Source organism: Dromiciops gliroides, chromosome 4 (genome assembly GCF_019393635.1).
Source record: "Dromiciops gliroides isolate mDroGli1 chromosome 4, mDroGli1.pri, whole genome shotgun sequence".
Classification (NCBI taxonomy): domain Eukaryota; kingdom Metazoa; phylum Chordata; class Mammalia; order Microbiotheria; family Microbiotheriidae; genus Dromiciops; species Dromiciops gliroides.
In genome coordinates, this window is record NC_057864.1 from 174577303 (window position 1) to 174601168 (window position 23866).

Consider the following 23866-nt stretch of genomic DNA (forward strand, 5'->3'; position numbering starts at 1 on the left):
ATATGTGAATAATGTAATATAACTCTATAGTACTAAACTTTGAAATTTCTTAGCTGTGTAGTGATAGCAGAGCTATATAGATTTAACTAATGTATATGTGTGTACAAATATACATACATAAACACATGCAAATATCTAATATATGATTAATACATATATATACATGTGTATATGACCATAATATATTAAATAAGATAGTATTATAGGCATATATATGTATATTGAACAATATATTAAGTATATATTTAAATTTATATTTAATAATATGTAAACGTATTTAAATCAGACAAATCTATATGGTTTTGCCACCCCTACAAACAGGAAATTTCAAAGTCCAGTCCTATATATTTACATTACAAAAAAATCCATATTATATAGCTACTTAGTTCAATATAAAATAATTTTTAAAAATGGAAAAGATATTGGGGTGGTTTGCCATTTTCTTCTCCAGCTCATTTCACATATGAGGAAACTGAGGCAAACAGGGTTAAGTGACTTGCCCTGGGTCACATAGCTAGTAAGTGTTTGAGGCTAGATTTGAACTCACCTAGACAAATCTTCTTGACTCCAGGTCTGACACTCTATCCACTGTAACACCTAGCTACATACAAACATGTACATACATACATTTACACATGTACACATGTACACACATGCATACATACACATATATTCACTCCCTTCCTCATTTTCTTCCTCACATTTTTTTAAAGTAGCTATTTTTTTCTTTATAGACCCTTTATGGTCTTCTTTCCCAAGATTCTCTCCATGGTCCTCTTCTCTCTACATTCACTCCACAAGCATTTCATTTATGACTTCAACCATTATTACTATCTAAATGATGCTGGATTATATTTTTCCCATTCTGATTTTGGTCCCAAGTTTCAAAATCCTACCTTAAATTTACTTTAGGACATATGCAAGTGTATTTCCTAATATCATATAAATTTGACATGCCCAAGCTAAAACTTCTGTTCTTTCTCCTGAGTCCTATTCCTTATTTTGATTTTCTTATTCACCATTCACTTATGTATGAGTCAAGTTTAGATTCCAGGTGCTAGTGACAGGTTTCCCATATGTCCTAAAGAGCTACAGTAGCAACAACACACAAAATAGGTTTGTGTCCTGCCTTATGTAAACCTCATCAGCTTCTTCTGGTTCCCAGTGAATAGAGTGTTGGGCCTGGATTCAGGAAGAGTCAGTTCAAATCTGGCTTCAGACACTTACTAGCTGAAAGGGTAAGTCACTTAACCTTGTTTGCCTCAGTTTCCTCATCTGTTAAATCAGCTGAAGAAGGAAATGACAAATTACTCCTGTTTCTTTACAAAGAAAACCCCAATTGGGTTCACAAAGAGTCAGACACTATTGAAATGACTGAACAGCCATATTATGAAAAACAGAATTAAGAATGTAGTTAGCGAGGGTTTCTTTCTTGCCAATACAAATGGGACTTTTTGTATGCTCATAATTGAGATGATGGTTGTGTACTTGAAAAAATAATAACATACATTGGAGGACATATTAACTTCCTTCATCCCTTATTACCTCATCAACCAAGAAGAGTATGCAAAGCAAAAAAAAAAAAATACTCAGTGCTTTTAGATAAATATGCCATCATTTTCATCATGAGCACCGTTTTGATTCTGCCCAGCAGCCCCATTTTAGGTTTAGCAGTTTAGTTGCAAAATGCCATAGTTAAATGAAGTCCTATCCTCAACCCAGGATGGCAGATGAAGATGGAAGATTTCTTGCTGCCCAGACTTCATCTATAAGAATGGCCATTGATGCCAGGATTCTTTCCTTCCTTGGGGCTTAAAGAAAGTGGCAACACCTTTTGCTATTTACAGGACAGCTGAATATGGGATTGCTATAGTAAATATGGCTAACTATGTCACTCCTTTCTATTCTTGTGTGCCCTGGAGAAAATTAAGTCCTTCGTAATGTTAACACATGACCCCCAGGCCCATTAAGGGATATGAAACAGTGTCCGATACTCCAATCAAATGAATAGACTGGGAAAAGGCTTGTAGGGGAGAGAACATCCTACAAGGGAACAGAGAAGTAGAGAGAGTTATTCAGCTGCTCAAAGGGGAGAGGAAAAAAGGGTAAGATAATATAGTTTCATGAGGCTTTTAGAGGTGTGTGTGTGGGCGGTGAGATTAAGGGAGAAGACATCTGGAGATAGGATGAGTCAGGAAGTAAGGTGTTTGGAAAGTCCCGAGTCTTTAGCTGCTGCTCAATGCCACTTTGAGCTGATCAGGGCTGGTCTGGACTATGCAGCCATCTCCAAGTTCACCTAGAGTTCATTTTGCAAAGGATCACTGGTATGTCAAGTAGCTCTGAGTGTCATGAATCCTTATAACTCCATTATTCTGCTCCCCTGTTAAGAAGGGAAGTTCTAGCATTTAGTATAGTCATTTTAGAGGTCATGCCCACACTAGCTACCACCCCCTGTTTTCTCATCCACCTCAGGTTTATTTGTTCCAATCCATATCTGCTTGGGTATTCAAATATGATACATATTTAGGCAGTAGCATGGTAGATAAAGAGCTTATTAAGAATCAAGAATATTTTCATTCAAGTTCTATCTCAGATGTGTGACATATAACCCTTCAATGCTTGAGGCAACTCTCTAAATTACTGGTCTCTATAGGTAGAGGGAGTTTGTTCACTGGGGAGGTCCCTGTACCCATGAAATCACAAAACTAGTCCATTTGTTTAACTCATACTTGTAAAATAAGCTTCTTTCTACTCACTAATGGAGAAACATGGATGGATAAGACATGGTGTCTGTTCTCATAGAACAAACAGAGCAGTGGAGGAGATTAGAGAACAGTCCACATAATAATAGTGCAAAATAAGCCTTTTAGGTAAATGAGTGAAAGAAATGCAAACAGAGTACTATTCAAGGTCTGGAGAGAAGGAAAAAAAAAAGATCCACATCTATCCCCAAGTAAATGATCTATGTCGAAAATCAATGAAATATCACTACCTCAAGGGGCTAACCCACAGACCCCGTGTGAATCCCTATAAACCATGTTTTATTATCCAAGATGCACAATATTTCCAGGGGGAAGAGTCCCTATTTCCAAAAAAAAAAATAATTAAAATGAATTATAACTCTTGGAGTTTTAGAAAGAAAAGAAACACAAAGAATATCTTTAAATCCTATGAGTAATTAAGTAATTTATTAGGAACAGAACTTAATAATTAGCTTCACCTTTGATATTCTGACCCAAGGCAGATTCTAAAATTTAAGGAATTCTTTCATTGAGACTTCTTAGCTGAGAAAAGGACAGTGTAGTTATTCCAGCTATATAAGTGAAAAAAGCCAGGCATGAAAAAAGTTAAATTATTTGCCCAAGGACATTCAGTAAAGGATTGATGCCTCTGGGAGATTTTTTTTTCCTTCCCTAACTCTCTAACTTCCAATATAGTAACAGATCATCTTAAAAGCAGCCTCGGTTTACAAGATGAACTGCAACTGATAGAACTCAGTGATAATAATATCCAATTTAAGGCAGATGTAATCTGAACAAGTAACTTCTTAAACATGCTTTCACTTTTCTCAAGTAAAGCAAAGCTATCTTAAGATCTTTTTCTTACTGTACCCCTGTAAGAGAAAGATATAGACAATAAAAGGATGATTAAAACATGGTTTCCAAGCAGATGAAGTTGTAATAATTTTAGAGCCAAATGGTAAGAACAGATTCTTCTGTCAGAGTGCTAAAAAAAATCAACTTGGTAAATATTTCAGAAGCTTCCTGTAATCATATTTTTCTAACATTTAGGATTCATATTGTGTGTAAGCCTGATTTACAATGCCTTCAAGGCATAAGAAGTAATATCAAATTGACATTTAAATATTATGAAATCAAATGACAAATATCTCCAGCCATTAGAGAGATAATTATATGAATTCAAAGAGAGCCTGGAATGAAATGTGATGTAATCATCTGAGTCCTTAAGTCACTTTGGCAGGCTTACTTTTTCTAGAAGATTGGACAGGTGACACCGTCTAAGGACTGTCACTCAAGAAGCATATGTTGAATTGAGCTATAGAATTAACTCTTTGATTTCTGTTTTACATGTGTTGTGTGGAAGATTGCTGTTAGCACACTATAGAAGAGATGAAAATATGAAAATTTGCATATTTTTTATTTTAAGTTTTTTATTATTATTCTTGAAGGGAAATGAACATTGTAAAGAACAGAAGAGGACTTCCTATGAAATTGTTAAGCTCATATATATGTGTGTGTGTGTGTGTATATATATGCATATGAACATACATATGAATATGTACCTTTAAGTGTTATATATAATTTTATATATTTAATTTCATATTTATATATTATAATTTAATATCATATATACTTTAATAAGGTAGTTATATTATTGCCCTACTTGACCGTGCCCTTCTGACCTCCCTTCTGCTATTTGCTCTGTATTTTTAATGGTTCATTGATGAACCTTTTTTATCTTCTTTTTGGCATTGCTCCTATCCTCAACTGCTCTTCTCACAACTTTCAGCCTAGATAAAAATAAAAGCCCTTCTTTGAAAAAAATAATTATAGTCAAGCAAAACAACAGCACACATTGCCTATGTCTGAAAGTGTATTTCTCATTTTGTAGCTCTACTCTATCCACTGTGAGGGACAAAATTTGATATACGGAGCATTATTTGGGTGACTCGCCTTAATATTGGGGTCCCGGAAATATGAGGGACCTTTTAGGTTCACCCTCCCCTCTGAACTGCCCTTTTTAGATATTTCTCCCAGGCCAATAAGAAAGGAGCCTCTAAGTATTAGTTCACAAAAGGATCAGATTTTATTACTTGGGAATTAATTAAACAACAAAGGTGAAACTAATAAAAATCAAAGTTAAGGAAATAGGAAAATAGAAATACAGATAAATACTCAACTCTAAACTTAACCTATTCAATCCTCAGACCGTTTCCAATTAAGCTAGTTCAAAGGAATTTAGGGTTTTCTGCAATTAACTCACCAAAACCTGGACAGTCTATAGTTGCATCATAACAGCAGTCGCCTGAGACAGACAGAACTTGTGCTACAACAAGGGGAGTCACCAGACAGAGAGACCGAGTTCTGAAAGATGCCTAGCGTTCTGGAAGAACCCTCCACCACCCTTCAGGGAGCATTCAAAAGCTGACTATGAAGAGTTCTTCTTTTGACCTCAGTAGCATACGTAACCTTGGGGTGGGCCAGGTGTGGCCCCTCCCAAATGAGTCAGCTAAAAATGGCAATATTAATCTTTACCACAAATAATTTTTACCACACCACTCTCTGTTTAGAGATGGGGAGCATGCTTTGTCATTAGTCTTCTGGTATTTGGATTTGTCTGTTCATGGATCAGAATTCCCAAGAGTACCAAAATCATTTCCCTTTACACAGTTGTCAGAATTGTCTAGTATAGTAGCTACCCAGGCACCCCTGGATTGATGCTGGAAGCCTTTGACACTGTCTTGTCCTTACCTTACCTCAAAGTTTTGTCCTGGCTTCAGTGCTCTGGAGTTCCTACAATGAGAAATTAGTTTCTTCAGTGCTTTAATTCTGTTCCCATCTCAAATTTCTAAGAAACAGTTCTATTTTTGACTTTAATCTAAGGTATCCTCCACATCTTAGGTGGAAGGGAACAGGTAGAAAATCTAAAGAATACCCAGAATACAAAAAATGAATCCAGGGGCAGCTAGGTGGCACAGTGGATAAAGCACTGGCCCTGGATTCAGGAAGACCTGAGTTCAAATCTGACCTCAGACACTTGACACTTACTAGCTGTGTGACCCTGGGCAAGTCACTTAGCCCTCATTACCCTGCTCCCCCCAAAAATAATAAATTCAGTATAGAACAGTTTTTTTTAATTCCATGCACAGAAAAGGGAATGTTAAGCAATAAAGAATCATTCAATAGGAATCTATTATTCAAGCCTTCTCAGAAAATTTGCAATAGCGTTGCTTATTGGTTACTTTCACCATCACTGAAGCCCAAAGCAGGCCAAATCTCTTCTGTTATCTCAGGTGGTTTCTCTTTTCTTCTCAGTTAATTTATGGTTACCCCTTTTTGCCATTGTAACTACCCTAGTACTTTAATACTTTGCTATTCAATTGCCCAGGAATAAGGGTGGAGTGTGGTGGTTGCTAGCTTGCTTTCAAGGTCTCACAGTGCCTTATGGCTCTTCCCCACCCCCACCCCCCACCTACCCCCTTCCCCTGGGCAATGAGGGTTAAGTGACTTGTCCAGCTTTACACAGCTAGTAAGTGTCAAGTGCCTGAGGCCAGATTTGAACTCAGGTCCTCCTGAATCCAGGACCAGTACTTTATCCACTGCACCACCTAGCTGCCCCTTTATGGCCCTTAAGAATACATTTTCATATAGGGCCAGGCCAAAAGAGGAAAGTGAAAATTGACCTATTACAGAACTAACAGTTTCTTCTGGAGGCCAGCAGGAAGGAAAGGGCCAAGTAGTGAAATTTAGTTGAGCAGTAAATTAAAAGTACCATTATGGCCAATAGGAAACAAAGGATATCTTAAGCTGCTTTCAAGAAGGGGAGAAGAAGGTGGACTCCTCCATCATGTAGCTCCAAGGTGGTGCTATGGTATTCTTTGGGGTAGCTTCCCAGGTCTGATTATTCTCCCCAACATTGTCAATCCCCTGGTTGCCTTCCTGTGAAGTTCTTCATTGGACAGAGGACTTTGTTTTAATTTCTTTTCAATTTTCTTACTCATAGCTCTATCTGGGAAACTTTTCTATAATTACTAGGGCATATATGGGAGAATTTGGCCCTTCTATGCCTTTTATTTTGGCATCTTAACCAGAAGTTTTCACAGTTGAATGTGAAATTGAGTGCAGCGTTCCTCTCCCCCTTAGTTGTCTGAAGTGTCAGCATAAATCATAAGAAAAAGATGGTTTAAGGATGCTAAACATCTGGACCAAAATTACTACAGTCTAGCAGGAAAATCCAATCAGATTTTAAATGTTTTTTTAAAGACAATTCTAAATTTAGTCATTTAAAAATAAAAATCATCCTTTAAGTAGATTGATTGTATACTATAGGAATTGTAGAGTCTTTTGCCAGGGCAATTTGCAATCAATTAAAAAATATGAATTTGTTAAGGGTGTCTTATGTACCAGTTACTATGCAAGACACTGGTAAAATCAACAAAAACAAATCGTCCCTGCCCTTAAAGATTTTATATACTACCTCAGGGATAAAACAGGCATTAAAAAAGTATATATACGATTTCTATGAAGCAAATATCAGGACAGGCAAGAGAAACATTCAGTTAATGGAGGGAGGACAGACAAAATTCAAAGAGAAGATATACAGATTTACTTCTCTCTACCACTATACTAATAAATTTTTTGTTTTGTTTTTTGTTTTTTTTAGTGAGGCAATTGGGGTTAAGTGACTTGCCCAGGGTCACACAGCTAGTAAGTGTTAAGTGTCTGAGGCCGTATTTGAACTCAGATACTCCTGACTCCAGGACCAGTGCTCTATCCACTGTACCACCTAGCTTCCCCTATACTAATAAATTTTTATTTCACAAAAAATAGCATCAAAGCTTATACTCCATAGCAGAAGAGGTGAAAGCCAGGTGCTTCATTATAATACAACACAATGTACATGTGTGTGCATGTGTGTATATGTGGATCACATGCATAAATGCAATGCCTATATTGCAAGTGACTATTGTATGTGTACATGTATGCCTGTATATGCATCTCTAGGTACTTACAAAATGCATAGGTGCGTATGTGTACATATAGTGTACGAAATATATGTATATGCCATATATATATGTGTGTGTGTATGTACTTGAGAATGTACATATATACCACTATACCTGTGTTTATAGATTTGTATATGCACTTGTATGTAGATACAAATCCATATGTATCTATCTACACACATATATCTGAGTATAATTATAATATATGACTAACAGGATAATTTTAAGAAAAGAGCTCTGTGAACCTTAAATTACATATAGAAATAAAAGTTGGCATATAAGATTGGTGAACAAACAAGAAAATGCTGGATATATAGTCAGCCACTGGCTTTTGCCTGAGCCTAATTCCTTAGCTTGTCTGTAGTTGGTTATGTGCCTTGATTCCTTGGTTCTGCTTTCTGGCCATTGTTTCCAAATCTCCCTGATTAAATAGGCTACTAAATTTCAGCTCCTGAGTCTTTGTACAGGCATATTTTTTTCACAAATGTTTCAGTACACAGAAAAAAAAGTTAATGCTTTTTAATATTCTTTTAGTTATTTCAACTGTAGTGATGTTCACACTGGTGCAAAAGGATAAAAAGATGTCATAGATAAATAGCTATAGTGCATGTGATAATGATTAAATGCAAGGTAAAACAAAATAGCAGGAATATTCCAAAAAAGGAGAAATTCACTTTTACCTGGAAATACAATGAAGAATATTTAAATACAATTCAAAACTTTTAGAGTGGGACATGATCAAAAGAGTATATTAAGAATATTTGGGATAGGGAAAGGGCTTGGGCCTGTGATTTCCTTGGAACACAGTATTCCCAGAGGAGGATAACCTTCCTACCAGTGTAGATCTGTATTATCTCTGTAACTTATAGTCTTAGAGAATTTCCTGAATTGTTAAAATATTAAATGGCTTGCCCCAATACATGTACCCAGACTGTGTAAGAGGCAAGTCATAAGCCCAAGTCTTTAGTGGCTTCTAAATTTGTGCTGCCATATAATTAGGAATAATATTACTTTGATAAAAGAATGAAAAATAACTTATTAAGTATTTATTATATACCGAGTTCCAAATAAATAGTGATGATATATGTGTCTCAGTATATATATACACAGACAGTTTTCTTTTCTTTCTTCAGCAAACACCAAATAAAATGAATACTTCCATATATGGTAAAGAACTCTAAAAGAAGATTGAACCTGAATTTGTAAGTCACTTTTATCTATGGCTTATTTTACTTTTATAATATATTATAAATCTACATATAACTTTAAAAGCTATCCTGTTTATGATTTCTTTTGGAGAATCTTCGGTTCTTTTCTTTACATTAATAGAAACACTTCAATGTCTCTCTTTTTTTCATTTTTTGTTTCAGTGATCCCATTCTTAGCTACCACCATTTCCCTCCCATTCCTCAAAACTGGGGGAGGGGGGAAAACACACTAAACCTGTATAATAGATGTGCAAAATTAAGTAACATTTGAGGATACAAACAGAAAAGCAAGACAGTTCTTCACCTCAAGGAGCTTGCATTCTGATGGAAGATATAAAACACAGAGGGAGGCTAGTCATTTTGGTAGGAAAGACAGCATAGTTAGTCAAGTGGAGCCAAAAAGAATTAGATTGACTCACAGTTGGTAAAAGCTAAGAACAATGGAAGAACTCTATTGATCATGATCTGAGAACTGGAGTTGAAAGGGCACTTAAAAAGGAGGTAAGGGGATTGATGAGGCTGTTGAGAAAGAGTAAGAGAGGATAATAACAATAACAGTTAATTATAAGAATAGCAATACCAATTAAGAAGCTATGTTAGTTTTTCAGCTGAGAGAAATAAAAACTCAAACAAAGGTCATTTCAGTGAGAGTGGAAAGTAATGGACAAATGAATAAGGAGGCAGAAAAGTTGCAGAATGGGAGAATTTTGAAATTTCATCTATGGAAAGGAAGTGAAAAACAAAACAAAATGCATAAAAACACACAGGCACAATATGGATAATAATACGATTCTATTTCAGGTCCTGTAAAGAAAAAGTTGTAGACAGTATCTATTTGCATTAGTACTATTTTAGCCTAATACACCAGTCAATTAATGTTCAAGTTAATAATATAAGATAATAGAAATGATTGCCCCCAAAAGTCTCCCCCTTATATGATGGGAGGTACTGATTGAAAAATACAAAGGTTGTGATTAGTAACTCCACAATCTAGTTCTGCCAGCTCTAAAGTAGCGGCCCCATTTAGCATCCTCAGTCCCAAGACTCAGTTTCCGGTGATCTGACATGATAAAATCCATTTTTCTATGGCAAATCCAATCTGACATAGAAAAATTAAAACCCTTTTTCTCCTGATTTCATTGGGACAAGAAGAGTCCATCAACCTCCACAAACCATTTCTTATAGTAATGATTAGTCATTCCTCAATGATCCATCAATCCTGAATTGCATGACCTTATTGTAACTCCATGTTAGACCCCTATTTATACCATGATCCCTGCCCCCCCATGGTGTGATCCCTAGACCTATAGATAGGTAATCAGCTTCTATTCTTTGTTCTGAACAGCAGAGGGCACATGTATAATTACTACATTATACACAATAGCTGTACACACATATGTGTATATGTACATATAGACATACAGACACACATAAGTGTGTCTGTGTATGTATGTGTATATATACTTTGTAGTATAGTAGTTCATCTTCACCCCAATCATTTTCTACTCTATCTCTGTTGCTGCTGCTCCAGCTTAGAAACTGGTCCAATAGACATTAGCATGGAGGGATCTAAGGCACTCAGTTCTGTACTTCCTGGGACCATGTGCCCTTACATTTATCCTAGGCAATTTCTGCCCTGCAACAAACTTCTATACAAGTCAAGAAGAATTTATTTAGCACTTTCTGTGCACCAATACTGTGCTAAGTGCTAGGGATACAAAGAAAGGCAAAACCAGAGCCCTTAGGAATTTGCATATAATGAGTATGCCATATAATGGATGAGACAAACTGAAAGCAACTATATACAAACTGGATTTATAAAGAGTAAATTGACAGTAATCTCAGGAAAACACTAGCAGTATGGGTGGGGGTGAGAGAGGTGACAGGAAAAGCTTTTTAGAAGAGGTACAATTTATGCTGAGTGAATTCTCCCAATAATTAAATTGATCCAGTTGCTTCTGCAATGGATATATTACTGAATTACCTTTTTGTTCTACTCTCTCTGTTACGTCCCAGGCCATAAGAGCCTTCCCTGGCCATGATTTCCCCATATGTTCTGTGTTCCTTTTTGAAAATGTAAACTCCTTGAGGCTAGGGACTGTCTTGCTTCTGTATTTATAATGATAATGCCTAAGTTGGCATCATTACTAATACATACTACACATGATATTTTCCAGTTCTTGTTCAGGATTTCTTACTTACTAGACATTGCAGCTTGATTACCCCTACCATGCATTTCTCAATTTCTCTTTGTGTCATATACAGATTCCTTGAAGACTGTTGTATCATGTGACTTTTTGCCCTACCAAGTTGTTTCATTTTTGTTTCTTTGGGGGAATTTTATTTTTGGCTTGTTTATTATTTTTATTAGAATCACAATTTCACTAATATAGAGAATGACCAATAAGGAAATTCTCCCTTTAGATACAGAGAGCTATGGTCTTAAAAATGTGCAGCTTATAATAATAGAGTTGCCTGTAGCATTGAGAAGTGAATTGTCCAGAGTTACAAAGACAATATGTGTAAATATGTGTAATTGGCTGACCTTGAATCCAGTTCTTCCTTACTTCAAGCCTGGCTCTCTGGTCATGACACCAAGCAGTTGAATAGTGAGTATATAACTCTCTCTCTCTCTCTCTTTCTCCATTAATATGTGCACATATATAGCTATAAACATATATAAATAGATCTTTAGTGTTTACAAAACATTTTGTGAACAGAATCTCATTTTATCCTCACAACAATTGTGGAAGTAACTGTTATTATTATCCCTATTTTCATAGATGGAGAAACTGAGGCAAACAGAAGTTAAGGGACTTGCCCAAAATCACATAATTAATAAGTGTGTATTTAAAAGATTAGCCTTTCTTTTTGGGAAATGATTGGAGTCATAGGAACAAATGATCATATATTATATAGATTTAGAAGAGGTCTTAGAGGCCACTGAGTGCAACCTTTTCATTTTATAGGTATGTAAACTATAAAGATGAGGTACAGAGATTTGCCTAGGGTCCTAAGTGAATGACTGAGATAGGAGTCAAACTCAGGGCTTCCTCATTCCCTGTCCAATATCTAATACACTATCTAGCTGCCTTACTTAAAGGATGATTTAATTAAATTAAAGGTTTATTAAAGGAGCTTTACTTTTCCCTAAAGGCAAAATCCTAATGGAATAGGGATTCCTTATAGATGGTAAGGTCCTCCTGATGCTCAGCTTTGTGGATGGCAAAGCACTGGATGATGTCAAACCCTTGAATATTCTGTTGTTGTTGTTCAGTCATTTTTAAGCCATGTCTGACTCTTCATGACCTGGCCCCCCCTTTTTTGGCAAAATATGGGAATGATGTATTATTTCTTCCATCTCACTTTATAGAAAAGGAAACTGAGGCAAACAGCTTTCAATGACTTGATCAGGGTTACATAGCTAATAAGTGTCTGAGACTGGATTTGAACTTAGGAAGATGAGTCTTCCTGACTCCAGGCATGGCACTCTATCCACTGAGCCACCAAGCCACCCTTAGAACATTTTAAAGCCATTCTAAAGCCTTCTAAATCAGATCCACAATCCCTCAAAAGAATTCTGCCCAAGTATTCCCCTACTGGATGAAGAATGATTATTAGACACATTAAAGTATAGACATCTCAATAGAGATGACTCATCAGAATGAGCATCAGGATTGTTATTTAGAAGCAAGGCAGCATGTTATGGGAAAAGAGCTTTGGTTCCAGAGGCAGAGAATCTGGATTCAAATAATGTCACTATATTGGACAAGTCTTTCAACCTCCCTGAACCTCAGTTTCATCTCTGGAAAATAGAGAAATTGAACAATATAGTCTCTGACATCTTTTCTATCTCTATATCTGCAATGATCTAAACAACCATTCAGTCATACCTGTATCATAAAAGAGAAGAGTTCAAATTTAGTTTCAGACACTTAAAATCCATGGCAGGCATTAGTATTTACTATTATCAGTAATAATATCAGCCTATTATCAATAAACAATTGTATGGCATAGATGAAACACCATATAAGATATTACCAAACAATCATGGGACAACCTTGACCAATTCAACAATAAATTGTTGCCTACTATTTAATCTCTTGCCTCCTTGTCCTTTCTCTGCTCATGCCATTGCTAAATCTCACCTCTGGATTACTCCTGCCATCTGTCTCTTTCATTCCTATTCATGTACTACCAAAATAACTAGAAATCTCACAATGGTGCTGACTAGATGCACTATAAATTAATGTTATTCAATTTCTACTCAGGCCTCATTGAAATAAGGCAATTTTTTTTAGGCCTTCCTAATTGATGCCCTAACACACTTTAGTTCAGGAACCGATGCGTGGTGGCAGAGAGAGAAAAAGAGAGGTCCTCTTTTCATCCGGAACTAGCTTGGTGGTGGCAGAAGGAGAATAAGGGGGGACCCTCTTAGTGGTTCAGTCACCGGCTTGGTGGTGAGATATTTCACATGGGCTGCTATGAAAGGAAATTGGTTTCTTTCTCTATGGCTATACCAAATTAGATCTGAGCTATTTCCATGCTATAAGGAATCTGTTCTCAATCCCTCTCTCTTCACTAACATAATATATATTTTCAATAAATCTTTAAAAGCCAAACTCTTGTTGAATTTATCAGTGATTTTAGACAGGTTCCCCCCATGATTGGGGTGGGGTGGGGGAGAGCAGATTAGAACCCACATTTAGATTTCAAATCTCTTTGCTCTTCAAGTCTTGTACACCCCAGCCCCTAAGCCTTCACCCTCCCATTCAGCTGAGGATCTTGTCTCTTTATTAAAAAGATAGAAACCATTTGAAGGAAGATCCCTCTTCTCTTCTATTCATCTCAAAGCCCCTTGACATCATGCCTCTTTTTCTCTTCCTTTCCCTCAATCTCTAACAATAAGTTAATAAGCTTAACCTCATTATATATTCCTGATCTCAGTCCCTCCCATCTTTTCTAGAATTTTGCCCCCCTTAATATGTTATGCCCAATATTCCACCACTACTATTCTTTCCCTACTGAATTCAAATATGCCCAACTTTCAGCATCTTAAAATAGACCTCCCAAAATTCCTGCCCTAGATCCTACCTCCTTTTCTCAGTCAAACTCTTAGAAAAAAAAAATCTCTCTACATATATTTCTTCTACTGTCTTCTCTCTAAATTCTTATTACTTTATAATTTCGATTCTGACTTTATCACTCAACGGAAATCGCTTTTTCCAAAGTTGCCATCTATTGCTTAGCTGCACAATCTGATGTTCTTCTCTCAGGACGCGTCTCTCTCTCTCTCTCCATACACACACACACACACACACATATATATACATATATATATACACACATACATATACATACATACATATATAAATTTGGCTTTATCAATCACTTTCTAGATACTCTCTTCCCTCTAGGTTTTCATTACTCTGTTGCTTTGATAAAGGGAGTTTACTTGTCAGGGAATTAATTCCCTCTACCAATGGAATCACAGGTTGAGTCCTATCTCTGTCACTATTGTTAGCTATAAATTAATAAATTAAACCCTGGACCATTCCCTCAAAGATTTAACACCGGCTTTGCCCATTTCTTGAGTTGTCAATTTAACAAATATTTATAGTGGATCTGGTTTTTGTTTTGTTTTGTTTTTTCCCCAAGCTGTTAAGGGCAGGACTGACTCCAGCCAGAACTCTCTTAGTTCAGGTTCAATCATGGTATCAAATGAGGTACTTGTATTTCATTCAGTTAACAAAAGGAAGTTCACTTAGTCATAGCATAGAAAGGATATTCAACAAGGTTACTCCAAGCACTTAGCTCAGGTAGACATGGGCCCAATTAGCTCCAAATAAGAAACCATCTAGTTAGGAGGGTAAGATATAGTCCTATGTTCTCAGGACATCTGCCAAGTATGAAGGGTGCCATAACTATGTGCATGAGTGACCAGGAAGTCATGTCAATACAAAAGCTAATAGGAAACTACATCTAGAGAGGTACAATTTGAACTTTGACTCCCCCTGGCAAGTTACCAAAGAACTTCTAAGGGATGTTATTATGTTGAAAAAATTCTAAAGGATTTTACTGCACAATTCCCCTGATATAAGCAATACTGGGAGGATTAGAGATAAACATAGAAATAGAGAAAATATAAAGAAAAGCTTTTAAAAACTTAAAATATAGGGGCAGCTAGGTGGCACAGTGGATATAGCACTGGCCCTGGAGTCAGGAGGACCTGAGTTCAAATCCAGCCTCAGACAGACACTTAACACTTACTAGCTGTGTGACCCTGGGCAAGTCACTTAACCCCAATTGCCTCACCAAAAAAAAAATCCCCCCAAAAACTTAAAATATAATTCAATGCAATTAAATATAATGTATACATATTTATATAAATATATCTATAATTATGAATTGATAATTATTATAAGCATATGCATAAATAAATTTTATTTTAGTAATTTTTAAAATTAAAAACTAAAGGAAAAGATACAGAATACCATACACAGAATATATACAGATTTACTCAAACATATACATACAAATAAATACATATGCACATACACATATATGCATGTATATATATATACATACTTACATAAATATATGCATATACATACACATTCATAAAAATTGACACATACATGTATATATGCATACACATATACATACATATGTGTATTGTGAATGTGTTTAGATATAGATATATAGATAGATATACACACACACACACACACACACACACATATCTCCTCCCAGAGAGAGTCACAAATCAGGAAAAAAGAAACCAAAATCACAGACCTTTCCTCCCACATTCAAAAGGACTGAGTTTCAAAGCACAATGATCTGGTACATGTAGTGATGTCAAATTTCTGCTGTTTACAAAGAGTTTCCTGTTGCAAGGTGGTGACAATGAGCAATAGCAGCACCAGAAATGTTAGGGATGTAGCACAGATGATAAAACCACAACTACAGTCAACAATTCTTCATCAAACATTATCATACTAAATATGTAGCTAAGTGGTATAGTAGATAAAGCACTGGTCCTGGAGTCAGGAGGACATGAGTTCAAATTCAGCCTTACATACGACTCTTACTAGCTGTGTGACCCTGGGCTTAAGCCCAATTGCCTCAAACAGCTGAGACCATCTCCAGTTGTCCTGATAATATATATCTTGCACTGGACCCAGATGACTCTAGAGGAGAAATGAAACTGGTGACATTGCATAGCCCTACCTCACTTAAATCCAATTCATTGCAAGTTATGACATTTGCCGTGGTCCCCTTCGAGAAAGAAGGACAAACAAGAACAGTCATACTAGATAAAAGCTAGCATTTCTATAGTTCTTTAAGGTATGCAAAACTCTTTACAAATATTATTCCATTTAATCTTCACAAAAACACTGAGTGGCAAGTAATATTATTATGCCCATTTCACGGATGAGGAAAGTGAAGGAGAGGTTAAATGATTTGCACAGGGTCATACAACTAATAAGTGTCTGAGGCAACCTAGGTTCCTCACTTAAACCTTTGCTCTATTTTTTTTTTTGGTTTTTTTCTTTCCTTTATTTTATTTATCATCTGCTTTATTTTAGAGTTCCAAATTTTCCTTCCTCCCTCCCTCCTTCCCTCCCTCCCTCCTTCCCTTTCCTCCCCACTCCACAAGATCGCAACCAGGTTATATATGTACAATCCACAAGTGTTCTTTTTATCAGTTCCTTCTTTGGGGGTGGATAAACATTTGTTCTAATCAAAAATTTCCCACAGTGAACCATCCTTCCCCCCTCACTTTGTTATAGCTCTTCTTTTCTGTATTGTGATTATATTAAAAAAAAAACTTTCACCCATATCCTATAACTTTTTAAAAGAAATTAGCATTTTCAGAAAACAGAAACAACTCCAGGAAAAAAAATTGTTTCCTTTATTATGTAGGGAGGAAAAGGTAGAGAATGCTAGTTGTTGATTTCCAACACTAATTCTCCTAATATAGCAACTTGAGACTTAGGTGTTTTGTTTTGGTTTTTTGCAACTTGCAAATCAAGGGCTATTGTATGAAGCTCTCTTCACTAACAATTCAGTACTATCGCAGTAAGAAGGAGGGGAAAATTCATCTTTGTATTTGCCAAGCACATTTCCCCTCTAGTCAGTTCATAAAAATGTCAGGTGTGAGCTTATACCATGCAGTCTGTTAGCAAGTAAAGTCTTAATTATGGAGAGAAACTGAGCAATGTATGACAGTAATAAAAGTTATGGAATTGTCAAATAATCCTATTCTGTGTTGATACCAAGAAATTGAAAAATGGGAACATTCTTCTCAGCCTATTTCAGGGCCATCTCTAGTGGCTGTAGAGTCAAATTAATTCATACTATCCTCATACACTCTCATGTCCCTTCCTCTCCCCCACTACATTTTTCTCTTTGTAAAATTATATCAAAATGAACATCTACAAAATGTAAGCTCCTTGAGAGCAAAGACTGAAATCTTTTTGTCTTTTTCTCTCTAAAAACAGCACAATGCCCTATACACAATAAATGCCTACTAAATGCTTGTTGAATTCAATCAAGGGCAACCATGAAAGGTCAGTCAGCGAACATTTATTAAGCTTCTACTATGTGTTATACACTGTCTTCATTGCTGGGGACACAAAAAGATAAAAAATAATTCTAGCTTTAAAGGAGCTCACAGTGTAATGTATGTAAACTGTGTACAAATTATAAACAAGATAAATTGGAAATGACCTCAGAGGAAAGGAATTAAGATTAAGGATAACTAGAAAAGGTTTTTGGCAAAAGGTTTTGTTGAAACTTAGAGGAAATGTGGAAAGCCAGAAGATGGAGATGAGGAGTGAGAGAGTTTCAGACCTAGGAAGAACAGCCATTGAAAATACTTGTATTTGGTAAATGGAGTGGTATAGGAGAGGAACAGACAAAAATCCAGTGTCGCTGGATTTTAGATTACAGGGCGTGGGTTGGGGTAGGGGAAAGGTATAAGAAGACTGGAAAAATAGAGTTGAGGTTGTGAAGAGCTTAGAATGATAGGATTTTAGGATCTTGGAGGCAATAAAATGAAGGAAAAAAATCATACACACACATACATACAAGTATATGATGAAACAAAAGAGTTCTATGAGCTGATTGTCCATATCAAGTTGAAGCATTGTTTCAATGGATCAGCATTTATTCAGGGCTTGCAGAGAGAAAACATGGTATAATGGATAGAGTGCTAGCCAGTCTTAGAGAAACGAGGATCAGAGTTTCAGTCTTACCTCTGATACTTACTCACCATGTGACCCAAGGTCCATCACTTAACCTCTCTCAGCCTCAGTTTCCTCATCTATAAAATGGGTATAATAATAGCACCTACCTCACATGGTTCTGAGGATCAAATGAAATAACATAAGTAAAGTGCTTTGCCTACCTTAAAGTTAGATAAGTAGTAATATCTTTTTTCTTCTTCATCCTTCTCATCATCATCATTATTTTAAGATGCTGAAGGAGTCATTTAAGTTCTCATTGCCTCTGGGAACTCTCTCAATCTAAACGTGTAGATCATATGCTGAGTTAAATTGGTAAAGGGAATTTCCTCACTGGGAGTTAGTCTCCTGCACTGAAGTAATCCCAAATCTAGATATCCATATCCAAACATAGCACATGATACTAGGCACTGGGGATAAAAAGACCAAAATTAAACCATCTCTGACTTAAAGGAGCTTTCAATTTGCCTTCCCATGCCTGTGGCAGGCATCCTCATTTGCTATATCCTAGTAAAGGTTATATGTATATGGATGGCACCAATACAAGTATAGCCTGCCATATTCAAATAACTAACTTATTTGGAAATGAAGTCACTCATCAGATATTTTGCCTACACTGAATTCCCTTTGAACACTGTAGGGAGCTCAGTGAATTGCTGGCTTTTAAAACTAATGAAAGCTTCAACGGTATAATCTGCAAAATTCATAAGGCTGATATATGTGCAGAATATAAGCACCCAGATTTCACAGGATCTTTAAAACAGAGAATCTATGAATTGGCAGGCAAAGCAAGTATTAAAATCACCACACTTTAGGGAGTGCTATATGTCCAGTCTTGGAAAGAAGATGATACTTAGAGTCATGATATCTGCAACAGAAGGTAGGGATGGAGAAAAAAAGAATATTGAAAACAATCTCTTTAAGACTGATCCTTTTTCTTCTTGGGAGATGCATGGGAACTGCTTCTTGCTATACTGCCAGCAACATCCTAGTGTGATATTTTGGCACTGATATTCCCAGAAGTGCCTTGCTGAAAACCTTATGTGTAGTTCACTCATGTGTTTTTATGGGAACTCCAGCTTTGAGTGTACCAAGGGGTAGAGTTTACCTTGAGAAGAGAATACTCTGTAACCCAGTGCCTCCATGTCAGTAGTCATTTCCCTGCTTCTCATCTTTCAACCTAATGGGAGATTTGGCATTGATGTGTATGTTTCTACTTCCAGCCATTGAGGATCTGAGGCACCATATAAATTACAAGTGGAGAAACTCATGTTTGTGCTCATTTTCCATAGCCTACTGTTAGTGTTAAGGAAATAATAGAAACATATGTTCCCATGCCTACTGCTCAATATATTCACATAGTGAAGTTAAAATGTTTGGTTGAAAAATCAATAAAGCTATATACTAAGCACCACGTACAGCCAACTAGAGGAATCGCAAGAAGCTGTGATGAATTCACTTAAAAATCAATGTGTATTCAAACCAGATAGGAAAGCAAGAGATAAAAATACAACTTTAAATAGTAACCTAGGGAGAGTTAACCAGCATCTGTAGCTTTCACCTTTACAGAGGGAATCAATGAAACATACAAACAAATAACAAAAGCTATTCAATATTGGAAGCAACATTAGGGTGCATCTATAGTAAATTTAAGGATGACTACTATGCAATATTGGCAGCTATGTTAAGGGACCTTCATGCAATGCATACAATAATATACATATAGAGCAAACCAAGAACAATAGCTTTAGACCTCTGCCTGGCAAGGATAAAGGACCTTGGTTGTGCCATGGAAGAATATCCTAACAGTCAAGCACAGGGTAGTCAGTTTGCTTAATTGATTCATAGAGTGCAGAAAGCAGAGTCAACATAAATGAGCTCCCCAGTGCTGATCCATCCAACCCTGAGCTATGCTTCCTTGAAACAGAGATTTTCACTGAAGTATAGTCACCCTGGAAATCTCCATTGCCTTTGTTTGGAGGAGTGGGGAGCAGAGGAGGTTAACATTTCTATAATGCATCCAGGCTTACAAAGCACTTTGCATACTTGTCATCTCATCCTCACAACGACCTTCTGAGGTAGATGCTATTATTTTCTACATTGTACAAATGAATAAACTGAAGCTGAAAGAGGTCAGGGTTACAAAGGGTGATATAACTGATTTGTATCAGAGGAGTGGGTTTCAAGAGCCCGTTAAAATTGTTGCTAGGTCAGCCTTTTGAATCTAGAGAATGGGTGGATTAAGAAGGGTGAGAGAATGGTTTTTAGCTCCCTGTATTGGCTTGCTAGACTCTTGCTGGTCCCTCGGACATCCTGTTGTTATCTAGAGGGAAGTCCTGAAGATTCCTCCTGTGCTCTGCCAATTGATATCTGGGAATCTGCTAAGCAGTGAAGAGAAAGGAGAAAGCATCCTATGAATAGGGATGTCTGTATCCTTTGTTACTTCCACAAGAGACAAGTTCAAATGATGTAAGTGAAGAACAATGGTTTTACAGACATGGGAAATTAATACTAGTTTAGGGATCATGGAGTGGGTGTGACTATTAAACAATCAACATTTAGTCTCTGCCTTAATAAATGTAAAATGTCTTACAGTAGGTGAGTTGAAACAGCTGGCAATGTGGTAAGTGGAAAGAGTATTGGAATTGGAATCAGGAAGACTTGGGTTCAAATTCTCCTCACACATTTACCAGTTGTGTCACTCTGAAGATGCCACTTAACTTATCTGAGTTTTGATTTCCTAGCCCATAAAAGGGAGATAATAGTAGTATATATTTCCTGCGGTTGTTATAAGGATTAAATGAGATAATATATATATAAATTACTTTGAGGACCTTAAAAGTGTGATATAATTAAGAATTAGGATAATTCTTCTCACCTTTTTGTTGGGGTTTGGCCAAAAAACTCACTTCTGAGATAAGTTGCTGTACCATTATTCTTTTATATTGAATTATATACAGGCTGTTTGATGGTGGTTTTTCAGTCATTGTCGTTATGTCCAACTCTTCATGACCACATGTGAAGTGTTCTTGGCAAAGATACTGGAGTGGTATGCCATTTCCTTCTCCAAAAGGCTGTTTTATAGGTGGATAAAATAATTGCTCTTTGTAGTTGCATAAAAACATTATGATATGAGTACATTAGCTACAGTCTCAATGAAATCATCTTTAACATAACCTCACTAAAAAAAACCCAAACAAACAAGACAGGATGCATCATGTGTACTTCATCTTATTCCAAAACTATGATTTTGATCTCGTTAATCATGTCTCTGTACTTTGACAACATCATCCCATGTAACTTGGAGATCATGAGTATTTTGTGAACTAACATCTACTAAAATGTTTTTCTTAATTTTGTGTAGACTAACATTAAATTGTGAATTGTGGGCAATTGTTTAGTCTGTGATAATTTTTTTTTCATTTTAGTGCAGTTTCTTCATTGAATTCTTCAGAATATTTTGAGGTCATTATTTATAGTATGGGGATTTCTTGTCAGTAGGTCTACAAAAGATGTCTGACACAAAATTCTAGCCAGTGGACCATGTCTTCTTAGATTTGACAGGTGTTACATTTTTCATAGCCTTCAGTGACATCCTACTGAGTTTAATTCTTTGCATTATCTACATTGATTATTACATCCAGGGTCTTAAAGCAAAACTCTTCTGTAATTTGTGATGGCAGTGACCTAGTTCTTTGTCATCAAAAGCCCGTCCATTTCCAGAAAGAAATCTGCATGACTCATTCAATTGTTCAAGTCTTCTTTGTCAATATATTATTGACTGCAATCCCATGGATATCACCTACTGAGAGCTTTTAAAATTGTATTATTTATTTATGTTTAAGATTCTATTATTTTTTAAATTTTAGTTCCAAATTTTCTTCCTCCCTTGCCTCCACCACCTAATGTGAAGGCATAGAAAGATAACATCAGTTGTAATGATTGGAATGACGCCACCTGCTGGAGATTTACTGTAGGAAAGCTCCACCATGAGGAGAAGGCTTCTGAGGGCAAGCCATGCAGTCAGGTCCTTGGCTTCAGGAAGTGACGTTTGCTCGTGGGTACTGTCAATCAAGGCTACCGGCCAATTAGCTTGGAGCTGTGTGTGCATGTGGATGGGGGATGTTCCCAGTTTCAGAGGAAGCATTGGGTCCTTTTTGGTTCCTGACCTGATGCCACCTGCTGGAGACTTACTGTAGGAAAGCTCCGCCACAGTTATATGTGTGAAATCATGCAAAATATTTTCCATATTAGCCATTTCACAAAAAATAAAGTGAAAAAAATCATATTTTAAGTTGCACTCAGAGTTCATCAATTCTCTTGGGAAAGAGGTAACATTTTTTCCATTATAAGTCTTTTGAATCATCTTGGATGATCATTGTATTGATCAGAGTATCTATGTCTTTCACAGTTGATCAGCATTACAAAATTGTGGTCTCTGTACACAACTATCTCCTGGTTCTTCTTACTTCACTTTGCATCAGTTCGTACAGCTTGTCATGATTTTTTCTGAAACCATTCCTATCTTCATTTCTTATAGCACAATAGTTATCTATCACAATCATATACTGTAACTTCTTCAATCATTCCTCAATGGATGAGCATCTCCTCATTTTCTAAGTCTTTGCTGCTACAAAAATGTTGCTTTAAATATTTTTTGCATATTTAGGTCCTTTATCTTTTCCTTTGATCTCTTTTGGGTATAGACTCAAGAGTAATATTGCTGGATGAAAGGGTATGCATAGTTTTTTGGCCTTTAGGAATAGTTCCAAATTATTTTCCAGAAGAGTTGGACCAGTTCACTATTCCACCAATAGTTTGTTAGTGTAGCTATGTTCCCTCATTCCCCTCCGCATTTGTCATTTCTGATAAGTTGGAGGTTGTACCTCAGATTTGTTTAACTTTTTAAATTGTTTCTGCAATCAGTAGTGATTTAGAACATTTTTTCACATGACTATAGATAACCTTGATTTATTCCTCTGTAAACTATCTGTCCATATACTTGGACCATTTATCAAAATTGGAAATGGATCATTTTTCAAATATAATTTTGACTCAGTTCTCTATATATTAGATAAATGAAGTACTTATCAGAGAAATTTGCTATAAAATTTTGATTTTACATTGTCTATAGTATATTTTAACAAATTCCAGACTTCTGAGGCCAAGGAAAAGTATTGTAAGCAACCAGAAAGAAATAATTCAAATATCACGGATCCATGGTCAGGATCACATAAGATTTAGCAGCTTTCATACAAAAGGAGTAGAGAACTTGGAACATGATGCTTTTGGAAAGCAAAGGAGTTAATATTACAACCAAAAATAACCTACCCAGAAAAACTTAGTATAATTCCTCAAAGGAAAAATGGGCATTTAAGTAGATAAAGGATTTCAAGCATTTCTGATGAAAAGATCAAAGATGAATAGAAAACTTGACATTCAAAACTTCTATACCTCTTTAATAGGAGAAAAATGATATTGGTATCTCTTTAATGAGGCAATTGATTTATTTCAATTTCCATTTTATCCTCAGGATCTGATGAATTAGGGCAGTTTTCCTTTATAATTTCTTGAAATATGTTATCTAGGCAATATTTTTTTGGTGTTGTCTTTCAGGTAGTTCAATATTTCTTAAATTATCTCTCCTTAATCTATTGTTTAAG

The 23866-nt window shown here is 36.1% G+C and overlaps 1 pseudogene; it reads right to left on the bottom strand.

The window, feature by feature from the left end:
• The window catches only part of LOC122754784, a 74617-nt pseudogene extending 53427 nt beyond the window's left edge, over positions 1 to 21190 (bottom strand).
• Between the last annotated feature and the right edge of the window lie 2676 nt (positions 21191 to 23866).